Source organism: Rhea pennata, chromosome Z, assembly GCF_028389875.1.
Source record: "Rhea pennata isolate bPtePen1 chromosome Z, bPtePen1.pri, whole genome shotgun sequence".
Classification (NCBI taxonomy): Eukaryota; Metazoa; Chordata; class Aves; order Rheiformes; family Rheidae; genus Rhea; species Rhea pennata.
In genome coordinates, this window is record NC_084702.1 from 43,278,268 (window position 1) to 43,293,059 (window position 14,792).

Consider the following 14,792-nt stretch of genomic DNA (forward strand, 5'->3'; position numbering starts at 1 on the left):
GACACAAACACTTCTGCTATTTCTATCCTAGAAGAGGATTTTCTCTTTATTAAAATCTTTATGTTGGTGAGATTTCAAGGTATTTTTAGATGCTTGGATATACAAATAATTAAGGCTGCACTTTATTTGATGGTGTAATATACTGTTATCTCAGCCTATTAAGACAACAAAACATTTCTAGTAAATAATATGTTATAACGTATGTTTTTATTTGAAAACTTTGTTTGGTGCTGTTAATATGACAGGATTTATGAGACTTATTTTTTTCACAATTCTTACTGCATGCTTTCTGCTGTTGTATATATTACTGTGACTGTCCCAAAAATGTAAATGACTTTTCTTTCTCGATCTATTCTAAAGTTAAAAGTCATTTCCTAAAAATAAAAATACAGAAATACTGCAATCGTTACTGTAAAAAAGCATTTTATGCTAATATAAAAATATTTTAGTGATGGAAATATTTACTTGGAGTTTTCAAATATAAATGCTAGAGTAGCAAGAAACGATGAAAGAAATTATTTTTCATATTTTGAACTAAGCTTCTACAAGGTAGGTTAGCATCTTTTTCTGATTTAGACTTAACAAATTTGTAGAAGAAGCATTTTGCTTCCTGTCGACATAAAGCTGTTTCATGAGTCTGAATTTGCATTTATATGTAGTTCAGAGGAAGTTAACTTTAACTTTGGTGTCCAGCAATTTTGTGTAAGGTTAAAAGCCAGTAGTCTGTTAGCAAGAAGAGCAGTGGGCAGTATGTGTGTGTGTAAAGCATTGGGAGGACCATCTAGCTCTTTGAAACATCCTAACTGAATTTGAAAGTGGGATGTTTTGAATCTCAGCTTCATGTCAAGACATAATGTTGTAAATTCATATAATTCGTACTGAATTTGGGAGAGCAATCACTTTTTGAATGCTTGGATTATTTTTAAAAATATTATTGTTTTCAGAAAAAGTGAAAATGGGGGAACACAAAATAGATTTAAAAAAGGGTGGGGGGGGCTCTCCTTGGAAAGGTAGTAGAAAATGTTAAACAAAGGGATTTCAAAATCTGTTTATCATGATGAAGAACACCAAGGCAATCTGTTTTAGATCCTTGTTTCTAAACCTAGACAGAAAGTCCTCTAGGCTTCCATTTTATTAACATATGGGTAAACCAAAGATTTTGGTTCAGAAAGAGTGAGATGTAGTAACCTTAAAGTTTTTGATGTGTTCCGTAGTATTCTTTGGACTCTAATTTTCTTTTAAATATGTTCCATCTTTGTTCAATAGTACACAGTCATGAGAGGGTGCACCAGGAAAAATCATTCTAGGTATACCTTGCTTTTAATGAAGTTCCATAACTGAAGACATTGACATAATGACCATTTTGGAACCTGAATGGATCAGCAGGACACGAGAACCAGGACATGAATTATGTAGCAAGGTAATATGTAGCAAAGATAAGACAGATTGTGAAGCAAACAAAGTTGAGGGTTGAATCAATAATAATAATAAAAAAATCAACTCACCCTGAAACATAGAATCTTTATGGATGGAAATTAGGGCCTAAATGGGAAGAATATAGTTTTTTCTGTGTTACTGACTCCTTGACAAGGATGGTGACACTGGCTGTGATATACTGTGAGAGACAAGAGCAAAAAATATAACGATCCTGAAGAAATACAATTGTCATAGGAGATGTCAGTTCTGGGCAAATTTTACTAATGTGAGATTTATAGATGGCATCAGTGATTATGGAGGAGCTGGTTATCTAGTCTATTAGAGGAGACATAACCCTAGAGGTGGTACTGAGTAGTACACAGGATCTGATGGAAGATCTGTCAAGAACCTCTCTAAAAGTGACTGTTACATACTTAAATCAATAGAAATAATGAAGGAATCTGATTGTGGCCATGTAGAATGAAAAATGTAAAATTAAAAAGCTCATTGAAAAGAAGAGAGAAGGTACAATAAAGAAAATGAAGTTCTTCCAGACAGTAGGAGATACTTAAGGAAAAAAAAAGGAAGCATATAATAAAGATTTCAAAAATGGAAAAAGGAAACTGGCAAGGTTAAAAATCATGATAAGAGAACCACTGGATGCAGGAATGCGTTATTTCCAAATGAAGGAACAAAAAATGAAAAAAATCTGGCAGATTAATACACAGTAAGGAAGCAAAAAAGAATATGAACAACTAGAACAAGAAATAAACTATTGATAAGTCTTTCCTCAAATGCATCAAGAGCAGGAAGGCTGTTGGGGAGGTTGTAGGGCCAGCTTGTAGAAGACTGAATGAATTTCTGGCATTGCTGTTCACTGCTGTGGGGGATTCAGGATTGCAAGGCCAGGGCCTTCGTTCCTGGAGAACTCATCAGAGATTCTGTTTGAAATCGAAGCGCCTACAGAAGAAGCGAGGAGCGTATCAGTAAAACCAAGGTTAACAAATGGCTAGGCCTAGCTGGCGTTCAGTGCAGAGTTCTGAAGAAACTCAGCAGTAAAATACCTGAATTACTAATGATCGTGTGTAACCTCTTGCTTAGAACTGACTCAGCCGCTGAGGGCTGGAGGATGCCAAATGTGACGTTAGGTTTTTTCTTTGCTTTCTGTTGATGGTCCAGGGAATTACAGGGCAGTAGGCCTTGCAACTGCACTGGAAAAAGTAGCTGAAACAATATTAAGAAATAGAGTTAGTGGACACTTGGATAAACAAGATCTGCTTGGAAAGAGTATTTATAGGGATTTTTTAAAGAAAGGATTAACAATTGCGGGAAAAGGGTGTTTTGGTGTAGTCCATTCGGATTTAAAAAATGTGGTTTTTTTGACAGCCCTTCATTAGAAGCTTTTAAGGAAACTAAGCATCTGAGATAAAAAGGAATATTCTTGCATGGTTAAAAGAATAGATTAAAAGGGAGGAAACAGAGGGATGGGAGTAATTGTCAGTTAACTTTTATAGTTTCTTTTTAAAATTTACCAAATTTTGTATAAGTTTGAATATAACTTTTACTTTTGTAAAACGTAAGTAGTTAATAACCAGCTATTTGTAAAGTATGAAGTATACTCACTTTCAGAAAATATTTGACAACAGTGTCATGTCAGATATTTGTACACTTCTTTATGAGGGTACGGGGGAGGCAGGCAGCAGCCCAACTAAACAAAAAATGTGGTTTGTAGTTTTTTATATGAGAGAAGTTAGTCTCTCACCAAAATGTGAAGGGGTACAAAACTTGATACAGCATTCTGTTTTCCCAGAAACAACTTAGTTCTTGATGAGGCTGTAAGTTAAATCTCTTGAATTCAAAAGCTCTTCAAAACTTGACTATGCACCCTTGTTTTTCGTAAGAAAATTATTTCATAGTGGTTGCTTTAGAGGAAAGCCTCTGTAAGGCTGCCCTATAAAATCTTCAGCTGATTTTAAGAACAAGGGAAAGAAATAGTGTTTTCTTCAGTAAAAAGGCTGGGATGTTACTTTTAATTCCTGGCTGCCATTTCATGATGAGTTTAAAGTATTTCAGTCCTTCCCTGAGGCTACGCCTTCTCTTTTGGAGTAAGTTTTGCAAGTAGGAAGAGGGGTCTGTGTTCTTCTGGGTTGGATCAGCAGGCAAACAGAGTATGTTTGATTTGTTTACAATATCTATAGTATGTCTTTCTGAAGTGCAAGATTTGTGATGTTCTTGTTAAAGGCATGTTTTTGGGTATCCACTTATATCTAATTACAGGTGAGGAGTAGGGGTTTTGTTCTGTTTTTTAAGTAACTTCAAAATTATCACTGACATTGTGGAATCCCAGAATCAGAAAATTACTGTTGGTTTTCTGAGCCATCTGGTTACAGTTTTAGTAGGCACAATACTAGATGGTCGCATTTAGAAACTGTCAGTGCAGTATTAATAATTCTTTAGCTGTTTGTGCCTTTGAGGTTCAAATTTTTAGCCATACTAATCGTCTGCTAGCCCTTGAAAGTGCTCACAAGTTGTAAACCTGGAAAGAAAGAAGTACTCAGAAGTACAGAGCAGCATAATTAGGACTAAATGCACTAAAGGTGAGTTATTTGATCTTTGAAAGTTTTGTGTAAACCAGGAATGATATGTAATTTCATTCTTTCTTGTTTTTTGCTTAACCAAGTTACACACAGACTTTATGTGAGGTTTTTGCTTTATACCATGGTTTACAGGCTGCTGAGAATTCTATTTGTAGCACCATTCTGTATGGCAGGCTTGGAGCCGGCAGGTTCCTCGACACTGCCATCCCACTACAGAGAGTGGGATCCTTTGAGGAACATGAGTTTGGAAAATTAAACAAAGCCAAATATCTCTCTTACTGCATGCTAGCAGAATCTGTCTGAAACTGTGTGTATTCATTAGCAAATGCGTATGTATTTTATAATGAAGTGTAAGTATTTTTATAAGTCAAGATGTTGACATTTGGTAGCATAAAGGTGTTTCTTAGGCTATTTCATGTATAACTTTATATGTAGCTTTGTAAAACTATATATAGCTTCACGTATTCCTGTGTTTGAAAGCACTTAAGGTAGGTGGAGAAGGAAGATTTATTTAAAAGTAAATGAAAAACTATTACAGTCTTGAAAGACTGTATATCTTCAATACTGGCATACTCACAGTTTTGTATATAACTCTATTTTCTTATTCTGTAGCCTTCTTGTAACATTCTTTAGCCTCTGAAGATACTGCTTTAATCTTCCTAGTACTCTAATTTAAGTATATGAAGTTATAGCTAATAATCTAAAATATTGTTGAATAGGATTCCGTGATTTGAACTGAGAGGTGTTTAAAGCTAAAGCACTGCTCAAGTGGTAAAAGCAAAGGAATGGGATTAAGGGATTTGCAGTCTTTCCTGACATTGCTTCTGATCAGCTGTGTCCCGAGGCAGTTGAATCTGTGTCTGCATAAGGGAATGATACTGAGCTTTTTAGTAAAATCCTCAGAGATTGGCTGATGAAAATTACTGTCAGAGGGAGGTAATGTTTTTGTATTAGCTTGTAAATATAACTTTGTTATAAAATGCATTTGCATGTTAGAATCCATTATTACCTTAATTGAATAAAAATGTAGTTTGCAACTGGATCAGTTTTAAGGAAAGCAAAGGATCTTGCTCTTGTAGAAGAAAAATTCAAAACCTGGATTCGCATTTTGGAAGGTATATATTAATTCCCACAGTTATTCCTGTTGTTCTGCTGCCAAGCTTGCAATATCTTGTGTTTTATTAATGCTGTAGTTGCAGGAGTCATGTTTTAAGAAACATTTTTTTTTTTTAGTTTTACTGGATTTCATTCAGTCTATGTAAAACTGAAAGTCAACCATACTTAAAGACATCTTATTTAACAGCACTATTGTGTTTTATTTTAATAAAAAGATGCATTATATATTTATATGCATCTTCCACACAACTGCAGAAGCAGAGGAGTATCTTATAAATTTCATGATTTTTTTTTAACTAAAAGTGGACAGCATTATTTTTATTTGGATTTCTAGAGATAGATGCATGCATGTGAAATAAATTGAGAAAGATCTTTATAACATGCTGCTTCTAATTAATCTTAATCATAGAAGTTATTAAGTTTTCAAACCTTGCAACTCATCCTGCAAAGTTCTTCAGCTTGGTATCATCTGCCTAGATTTTTATGATGAAAGAATTTACAGGATAACAGGTCAAAAGATGGTTAATGGATCTGTTAAAGAGCATGAAAACAGATGTATTTGATCATGGTAACGGAGCATAGTCTGACCATCCTTAATCTGCTGTTGGCTGGTGCCAGAGGAGGAGGATCTGAAATCCCCTTAATATGCCTGATCAGGTGAAGATGATATGTTGCTATTGTCTGTGAGAGTTTATGCCCTGAAACCAAGGACTAATAGGTTTTGGTGGAGGAGTCTTTCCTATTTGTGGAAACTTAAGAGGGATTAGGACCAAAACTGCTGAAAGAGAAAAGATGACCTAGGCTATGAATTATATCCCTCTCTGGTTTATCTGTTCTGATGAAAAAGGAAAGTGAAGCTTTTATGGGTTCCCTCCTTAGGATCTTCCCACTAAAGGTAAGACCAATCTTGCTGGAAGTTTTACAAGGGATACTGGAAAAGTTGCTTACTATACTGGCACTTGCTAACCTGGTTCTTTGTCAAAATAGAAATACTATAATGGAGTGGTTTTGTTTTATTTTTTTATCTTCGTTATTATTTATTTGTTATCTAATGTGGCATTTCTCACAGTCTTTTAATGTATTTTTCTTGCAATCTTTCCGCATCTCTAGGCGGTAAAGAGCTACTATTCCCATTTTATATGTGGATGATTGCACATGAAAAAGTGGCTTTTTTCCATGTCGTTCATAGGAAGAAGACCTGTGCCCTCAAGGCATGGGTCTGAACCTGAATACTCAATTTGGTGCCTGAACCTGTCCAAATATTAAGTTCTTGTTGGAGGCTGACTTTTTATTTCAATTCTTAGTGAACGTAGTTGATTTGCAGAGAAATTTCCTGTTTACTTGCAATTCTCCCAGCTTTGTTTTTGTGAGTGATCAAAGAGAGATCCTCTCTTAGGAGAGGCTTGGAACCTGAGGCACTTGTCTGCAGATCTGTAAATGAAAACCTTTCTGAGTGGTACTTAGAGGAAGAATATTTACAATTCTTCTTATGGAGATACAGTTGCGTCTTGAGTTCTGTTTCCTGAAAATAGAGTCCACTCTGTCTGTCTGTCTATCACCGTGACCTGAGTAACTGGGTTCCCATATGAATGAAAAGACTGGATATAATGTAGACACTTTCACAATGCCTGGAGCTCAAATGAGTAAATACTGTGAAACAGTTCTGGCTCCATGCAAAGCTATTCTGGTTATCAGGGCCATGGGCACCTGAACTCAGGCAGATTGGGGAAAAACAGGTCAGGCATGCTCGAGTGGCTCAGCAGTATGTGCTCTGTGATTGAGTATCTACAGAGTATGTATGCCAGTTATAATCTGTTCTTTTTTTCATTATGTTGGTACTGGGACAACCGTGCTTCACCAGCACGTGATATTACTCAAAATGTGTAAGATTCTTCTGCTGTTTATGGTGCTGGATATGTGCAAAATAGGTTTTGATATTATTTTCCATTTACTTAGAAATTACATTTTCTGGTAATGCTCTGTCACAACACATCATAAGCAGAAAGATTAAAAATACTTGTTGTTAGAATGCAGTATTTTTTTTCTTTCGTATTATTGATCCATAAACACTTTTAATCTATTGTAAGATCACTGCTAAAAGACTGAGGAAAAAATTAAGAAACGGCACTTAAAAAAGTCATCATGATGACAGGCAATTTAGTTTGAGGTAACTGGAGCAGTGAAGAATACAATCAATCACATCAGCAAGTATCTTTAGAAATTTTATTAGTCTCTCTGACAAATGCTGTACAGATCATCAAGGTCATTTCGTAGGGAAGCTGGAGTATGGTTTTCATATTCTTTCAGCAATATGAGTGTTTTGAATAAACTGCCATGTCCAGTTCCCTGGAGTTCTTGCAGTGCAGTGAAGCAATGAGACAGGAAATAAAAACAGCTGCAAAACGAGGCAGTTGCTTTTTTCTATTTGTCTAGGCTATATTTTCAGGCTAACAGTTCTAACTTTCGGAGAAGCAAGCAGTTCTAGTGCCAGTTGCTGTCAGGTATTAACTCATCCTGTCTTTCCAATCTGTGGTAAATAAGTTTATTCTGGTAAAATGCATTTCATGCACCTCAGGTTAACTGTATTTTCATAGAGCACTTACTTGTCACAAGGAACTTGCACCAGACTTTGTACCATGTAGCGACAAATGTGTATCCCTTTACAGAATGGATAAGGTCTCTTGAGAACAGAACCCCCAGCAGAAAGCAAAAAAGGTTTACTTCTAGAGGATAACTGCCATTTTAGTACTGCGGATTTTTTAAGATACAGCAAGCAGATTCTGAAAGTAAGAAGAGAGGAGATTCCTCAAAAAAGCAATGCCTTATCTTATTACATTCCTTTGAAAACATTGGCCCAATAAAAGTTTTCACGTTGTCACATATACACTTTAGGGCAATATTAAAGCTTAGTGCTAATGCCTTAACTATGCATTTTATTTTTGAAACGGTTATTTTCTGTCAGTCACTGCTAATACATATGTCTGCAGTCACTCTGAGCCCCAGCCTGCCCATATCTTTAAAGTTGATGCCCTTTCAATAGGATTTATCATCATGAGTTAGATGAGTATTTGGCATTTCAAAGCCTCTAAAAAGAAGAAAGAAGAGTAAAAATCACTATGCAAATCTAGTGGCAGAGCATATGTTTTTATATACTTGTACTGTTTGAGCAGAATAGCTATTAGATTACAACTCTGTTCCAAAATGTTCCTGTGTAGCCATATTCATTGAATTCTGTCACGTAGTCCAGACTCCTTGGAATTTGTCATTAGGTTAAGGCGTGCTACTCCAGAAGTCAATGCAAGTTGGCTGATGATTTTGTTAGGGTAAGAGTTTTAAAGAAACAGAGATGTGGGAGAGATGCTATTGGGTCAGAGAATCCCATTGCTTCTTACTGTAGATAATCACATTAAGTAACTGCTCAGAAATATATCTATTTCAATCCCCAAAGTAGTTACATTGTTTTACTCCAGTACTACCAGTAGGCTATTTTAAAATGTTATTTCTCTGGTAATTTGATACTATTTGAATTTTAAATCTTCATTTATTTGTGGCCAGCCTCTGCACATAATTCTTGTGTCTATAATTGTCCTTTAATTTTACCGTGCCTATTCTTACCTGCTGATGTATTTTGGGGAGAGATCAGGTCTTCTATCCTGGCTTCATCTTTCTTTGATAAACTCTTTGTTCTTCTGAACCATCTCTTTTTTTTTTTCTCTATTCCATTCCATGATGGTGGTACCTCTTTTCTACATTTGTCTTGTCAGAATATGAGTGAACAGAGTTACAAAGAACATCTTTTAAGTAATTCCATTGAATGCTTTGTACAGTTCCTCTCTCTTCAGGAGAAACTTTGCCTGATATAATTTGGGTTATCTTTTTCTTTTACATGCCAGCATCTGATCAGTGCTTGCAGTATTAACCTGTAATTAGGCAGCGGACCTGGTGTTTCTTCCTCTTCTGTGCTTCCAGCCAGAAAGTCACCAAAGAAGTGACTTTGTAGGTAATGCTGTTGGCTTTTGTCCCATTTGCTATAGTTCAGTCTTCAAACTCATCTAGTTCTTTGTATGTAGACATGTGATTCTCATCCATATTGATGGTACTCCCAGCTTTGTCAGTAAATTTCACTTCCTTCTGTTTTTTTTTTTTTTTTTGGGGGGGGGTTCATATTGTTAATGAAAATATTAAATATGTATTACAAAAATTATTTTAGGAATTTTACTTGTAATTGTGTATCCCATTCAACTCAGTTTTTCTTTCTTCAACCCTGCCAGCCAGTTTCGTTTCCATCTTTTAATCCCTATATTGATTCCTACCTTCTTCAGTTAAATAAGCCACTTTGTGGTATTCTGTCAAATGCTTTACTCAAATAAGTTGTTGCTACTGCATTTTCTTCATCTAAGAAAACTCCCCTGAACAGTTGTAAAAATACAGATGCTAAGTTGTCAGTAACATACTTTTGGTAGATAAGTTTTAGATTTTTTCATTTATTTCTGTGTCCTTTATATTTCCTTAAAAATGTATTCTCATAATTGTTTGAATAATTTATACTAATAAGGCCAAAAGAAGAGGAATTAAAATAAATGAGTTCACAGAGCCAGCCACTGAGTTTATGAAGACATTTAAATTAAGGCAGGTATGGGGCTAACTGGCCAAGGAGAAAAGGAATGAGACAGGAAATCACTTTTATGATTGTCCAGCTGGTCATTCTGCTCTTCCCAAAGACAGAGGCTGCTGAGAAGAGCCCGAAGAGGTCTGAGGCCTCGCTTACACTGTGCACCTTCTGTGAATGTGTGAGCATGAGAAAGAGAACGGGGCATGGAAGGAGATAAGAAAAATAAATTTGTCTCCTTTCCAGATATTATGCTGGGCTCTAAAGGACATAATTGTTCTTCTGCCCATAGCTATAGGCAGAGAGGACTTTATTCATGCTCTCTCTACCCTCCCGAAAAATTGCTGACACAGTATAACTGGAAGTCATTAAACAGTGTACTTGGGCACTACTGATGGTTATTTGAGAGCTGACCTAATTGATTGCTCTGCCAGAAGTTGGAGAAGTTGAAGACGCGTCGATTATGCAAAACATTGGATATTGTATAGTTTGCTGTTTTCACAAAATTGCAGTTGACTTGTGAAGGAATTCATCAAAAGATTTAGGAGGCTGGCAATAGTTTGTGTGTTTTTCAGAAAGATAATGGCTCATCTTGCCTTATTGATTTATGTAGCTCTTTTTACAGCTCTGGCATAAAAAATTTATTTTCTTGCTTGTAATTGTCATATTTACCAATAAGGAATGGGAAGGAGGAGGGGGAGGAAGCGAAAGGAGTTCTATTGACAGAGACCGAAAAATCAGAAAAAGTGTTATTTCTTGTGGGGGGGGGGAGAGTCTTGTTTATTCGGGGGTGGGTTGATGTGTTAGAGGGCTTTTTTTTTTTTCTTTTTTAAAAAAGCCTTGACTTTTGTATACCAGAGTGAGTATTTGTGATAATATTGACTTACAGTGAGTTATCTCAAGTCAAGTGAAAAACTCTCAAAAATGTTTGTTGTTGTGTTAGCTTCTGTCCTCTGTGATGGCCTAGAGACTAGCAGCAACTGTGATCTGTTTCTGGTATGGGATGAACTCCAGGAAGACAGTAAGCAGGAGTTGCTTACCCCCCTTCCCCGACCTTTTAAAGGTGAATTGCTGAACTTCAGCACCCACCATGGTGCCTGTGCCACCCTCACCACGCGGCAGCGCAGGGCTTCACGCAAGCTGGGCAGCCCACTGCTGTGCTTCTGTGCACTGACTGCTTCGGCTGCCTTCGCCTCTCAGCGTGAAGGTCTGTTACTGCCGTAGGCTCTGTTCGGGCTCTAGTCTGTCTCTGATTATCGCTAATACAACACGCTCACTTGCATTTCTCCTGGGTGAGGCTCTCTTTTTGAATGCCTGTAACCAGTGAAGTGACTTGGACCTTACTTTCATGTACCTTTATGCAACATGTACGGATAAAAGATGAAGCTCAGCTCATAGCCATCTGTACTGCCTTACCGCCTACTTGTTTCTAATATCGTTTAGGTAGATAGAGATATCTAATTTCTCTGCCCTTAGTCTCTGGGCATGCCTAAGGTTCTGCCCATATTTGCTAACATCTACATCTTGCAGTTTCTGTGTTTGTGTGCTCCTCATAGAGCTGTAGCTTCCCGCTCCTTCCCTTTCTACTATGCAAGTGAGGGCATTTATTAGTCTTCCTGTTTTAATCTTTGGCCTTGGAAAAGTAAAATTGTTAATCCAGCTGGCAAAAAGGCAGGAGGGGTATGACTAATGTTTCTTAAGTGCCACCTTCACTTTATTTTATTTCTGTTTATTGTTACATTCCTTTTATTTCTTTGCCTGTGTGCACCCACGCAACCTATTTAGGCTTAACTCTGTTAGATGAAAACTGGCATTATAAATGATATCAGCCAGGTAAACTACTATACATATGATTTTCTTACAAAATAACATAGATGACTTGTTCTCTTGTTCTCTCAGCTTTCAGAAAAGAAAAATCAACGCTGCTTTATACAATATGATAACAACTAAAGCAAAGAACCTCCCTATTTTTATGAAGTTATGAAGTAATCTGAACTCCTTATGGGCTCAGTAAATTCAGTCAAAATACATGGTACAAAGATCTGTTTTTAAAAAATTGTGCTCTAAGAAACATGTCAGGTATGAAGAATTTTGATAGATTATCTATTGCCAGCTATAAACACCTTTTCTTTAATGCTTTTTGGAGGTTATTGGTTTTCCTTGCTGTTGTAATTTTGACAAAGCAACACTTCCCATAATTTTAGTGCAAATATTAATAAAGGGTCTTTTTCTCTATTTTGCTGTCATAAGGTGTAATACCATACTCTTTGTGGCTAAACAATGAACAGAAGTATAAGGAATAAAACACATAATGTACAGCACTTTCACTTAAAAGTTTTCTGGGCAAGAAATGAATATTCGGTAAAAGCTATAAAATCAAATTTTGACTAATATGTACTCAAGAATATATATAGATATCCTATACATTTTTAATTTTAATTTTTATTTTAATTTTTTCTGAGCAGTGTTGTGTTTGTGCTTAAGTCTTTGTGTGCATGCATATTAAAGCTCCCCCTCATTCTACTGCTTTAATTTTCATTTTTATTGTTGCTGTGTTTGGAGGTCTCTCTTACCAGTTACTGCTATTACTTCCGATATCAAACTGTGATTGTAATGAAGTAGTGAATCACAGTAGGGAATGCTGAAGATTACCATCTTAATGACATATTTTCTACAGCTTTTCAGTGTAGGCCAGTGCCAGTCATGTAATACTCTCTCAGGGTGTAGCATATTTACTTCTTCCCTATAAAATTTCATGGAGGACGCTATATCAACTTGTAAATGTGTAGGGACAGTGCTCTAAAGCTGTTATTAAGGAAATCATGGTGTCCAACCAGTTACGCTAGCTTCTCTGCGGAGCAGGCTGTAGAACCTTTGCTTGTGGTGCTGGGTAGACCAGAAAGGATTTCATATAAGTACAAGACTTAAAGGGTGTGATTTGACGTAGCTCTCTAGTAGTCTTTGCTTCATGTCTAATGCTCTTAAAGGTTTAAACTTTGTCAGGATTCAAAGACAACTGTGCCTCGGATTGAGTGAATGTGTGTTTGGTTAGTGCTCTACTTGATCAGACTGATAGAATGATGATTTTTAATTAGGTGTAATACAGCTCGCTGAGGAAAAATAACAGAGGAGAAAAATCTTTTCTGACTGCTTCTAATTATTAGAGGTTTCCTTTTAATAGTAGTTCTCTTGCATGAAGATAATTTATAAATCAGGCTAAAAATATTTCAGTTTCCATGCAGTGCATCTCATTTTCGCTAATGGTAACCTCATGCTACATCTCCTGACTTCTTCTGAACTCATAGTTCCTACCTGTTCTGAATATCAAATGCTAAAGTCTGTTCCGGTTAGGTTTTGGAATCTAGCATTACCCGTCCCTTTTTTTTAGGCTATGATTGTCTGGAATATTCTAGATAGATTTTGATTAATGGACCTTGAAGACTCTTAGTACTCAAATTTGATCAGGATGAATAAACATAACAGACATGGCATCAGGTGTTCACTAGTTAGCAAGCAGGGCAGCTGTAATATCATGCTATTAGCCTACATTACAAGACTTTTTTCCCCCTGCATTCTCCCTAGGAGAAGCTTTTCTAGAAAGAAGAAAGAGGAACGTCATTTAATTACACCTTATATCGTCAGAAAGAAATCCTCAAGGCTAGTTAAAATTTTTTAAAATTTTTTAGTCCTTCCTGAGAGATGCATTCAAATAATTTATCAGTAACCTTGTTTGAATTTGGGTGACATTCTGTGGGGGTTTTTTGTTCTAAACAGAGTCCAATCTTTCATAGTTTATAATAGTGTATACTATATAATAAATGTGTTACCTAAGAAGGAGAATTGAATTCATTTGAGTAATGGATATGTAGCTATTTTAAGATGCTCTTATGGTATCCCAGCAAATGTTAATGTCCATTAAATGATTTGCATTTTATAGTAAGGTTTGTAATAGTCTATTTTTTTTAGACATTATGCCACAATTATTTAACATTTTCCAACAAAATACCTACTACTTTTTCTCCTTATGGAAATAAATAAAGTATAAAAGTATAAAAGTATAAAAATACTTAATTAAAAATTTTCTTTGACCTATGCGGTTGTGATCAGAGTTCTTCTGTGTTCAAGTTAACTTTTACTAATTCTCCTTTACTGTAATTTATGCAAAATTCTCTCATTTTATTCCTTGTTCTGTTTCATTTTTGAGATGGAAGACCTTTTACTAGTTAAGGAGCTCCTCATGTTGAAGAGCAAAATTTGGAAATGATAACACCTGTCCCCTTTAAGGCATGTATCAATCCCGTCATTTTGTGGTGCCCACCATGCTTCAAGTAGACTCCATATGACCAGAACTGAAGAGCTCCCTGATGACATTCATTTCAGTGGTTTGAGCAGACAAATCTTCTGCACCTGTGATGACTTACACTGGAAAAATTTGGGGATTCTTTTCCTTTTCTGAAGGAAACTGTGATAGTGATTCAGTAAATAATGTGTAGGAATGCCATAGGATGGAAATGTCTTAACAGATAAGCTGTCAGAGGGATTTTGGTATTTTTGCCTGGTTTTGATTTCTACAGCAGCAATCTTTAGGTATTTGGTGGTGGCAGCCTTAACTGTTTATTATAGCTGATGATCTCAGTATCATGAAGCCGTATTGTATTTCAGCTGTGAAATTTTATGTATGACTGGTGTGAATGGACTTAATTTTCATAATCAAGGCCAGTTCCATGAAAAACAGAAGCAAGTAATGCCCTTTTTAGTGTTTTATAGTATATACTATGTGTGTATGTTATTCCACGTTTCCAATTGCTACGACAGCTTCCCTGTTATTAAAATTACGTGATCCCTCTGAAAAACAAAGGAAAGATATGAAAAGGAAACACGTGTCAAAGAACGGTGTAACTTCATAGCTTTCTTAAATGTGATGTTTAATTTCTGTGATAGAAGATATTCTTCTACTTTATTCTTTTAAAAGATTGTTTTTTCAATCATATTTGCTAGATGCTAAAATAAGCACACAATACCAAGGGATATATCCTATTTTTATTCTGAAGATT

At 35.9% G+C, this 14,792-nt stretch overlaps 1 protein-coding gene across 1 annotated transcript in view; it reads left to right on the plus strand.

Moving 5' to 3' along the window:
- The window catches only part of FBXL17 (F-box and leucine rich repeat protein 17), a 290,001-nt gene that overhangs the window by 58,290 nt on the left and 216,919 nt on the right, over window positions 1-14,792 (plus strand). The gene's annotated exons all lie outside the window — the stretch shown is intronic.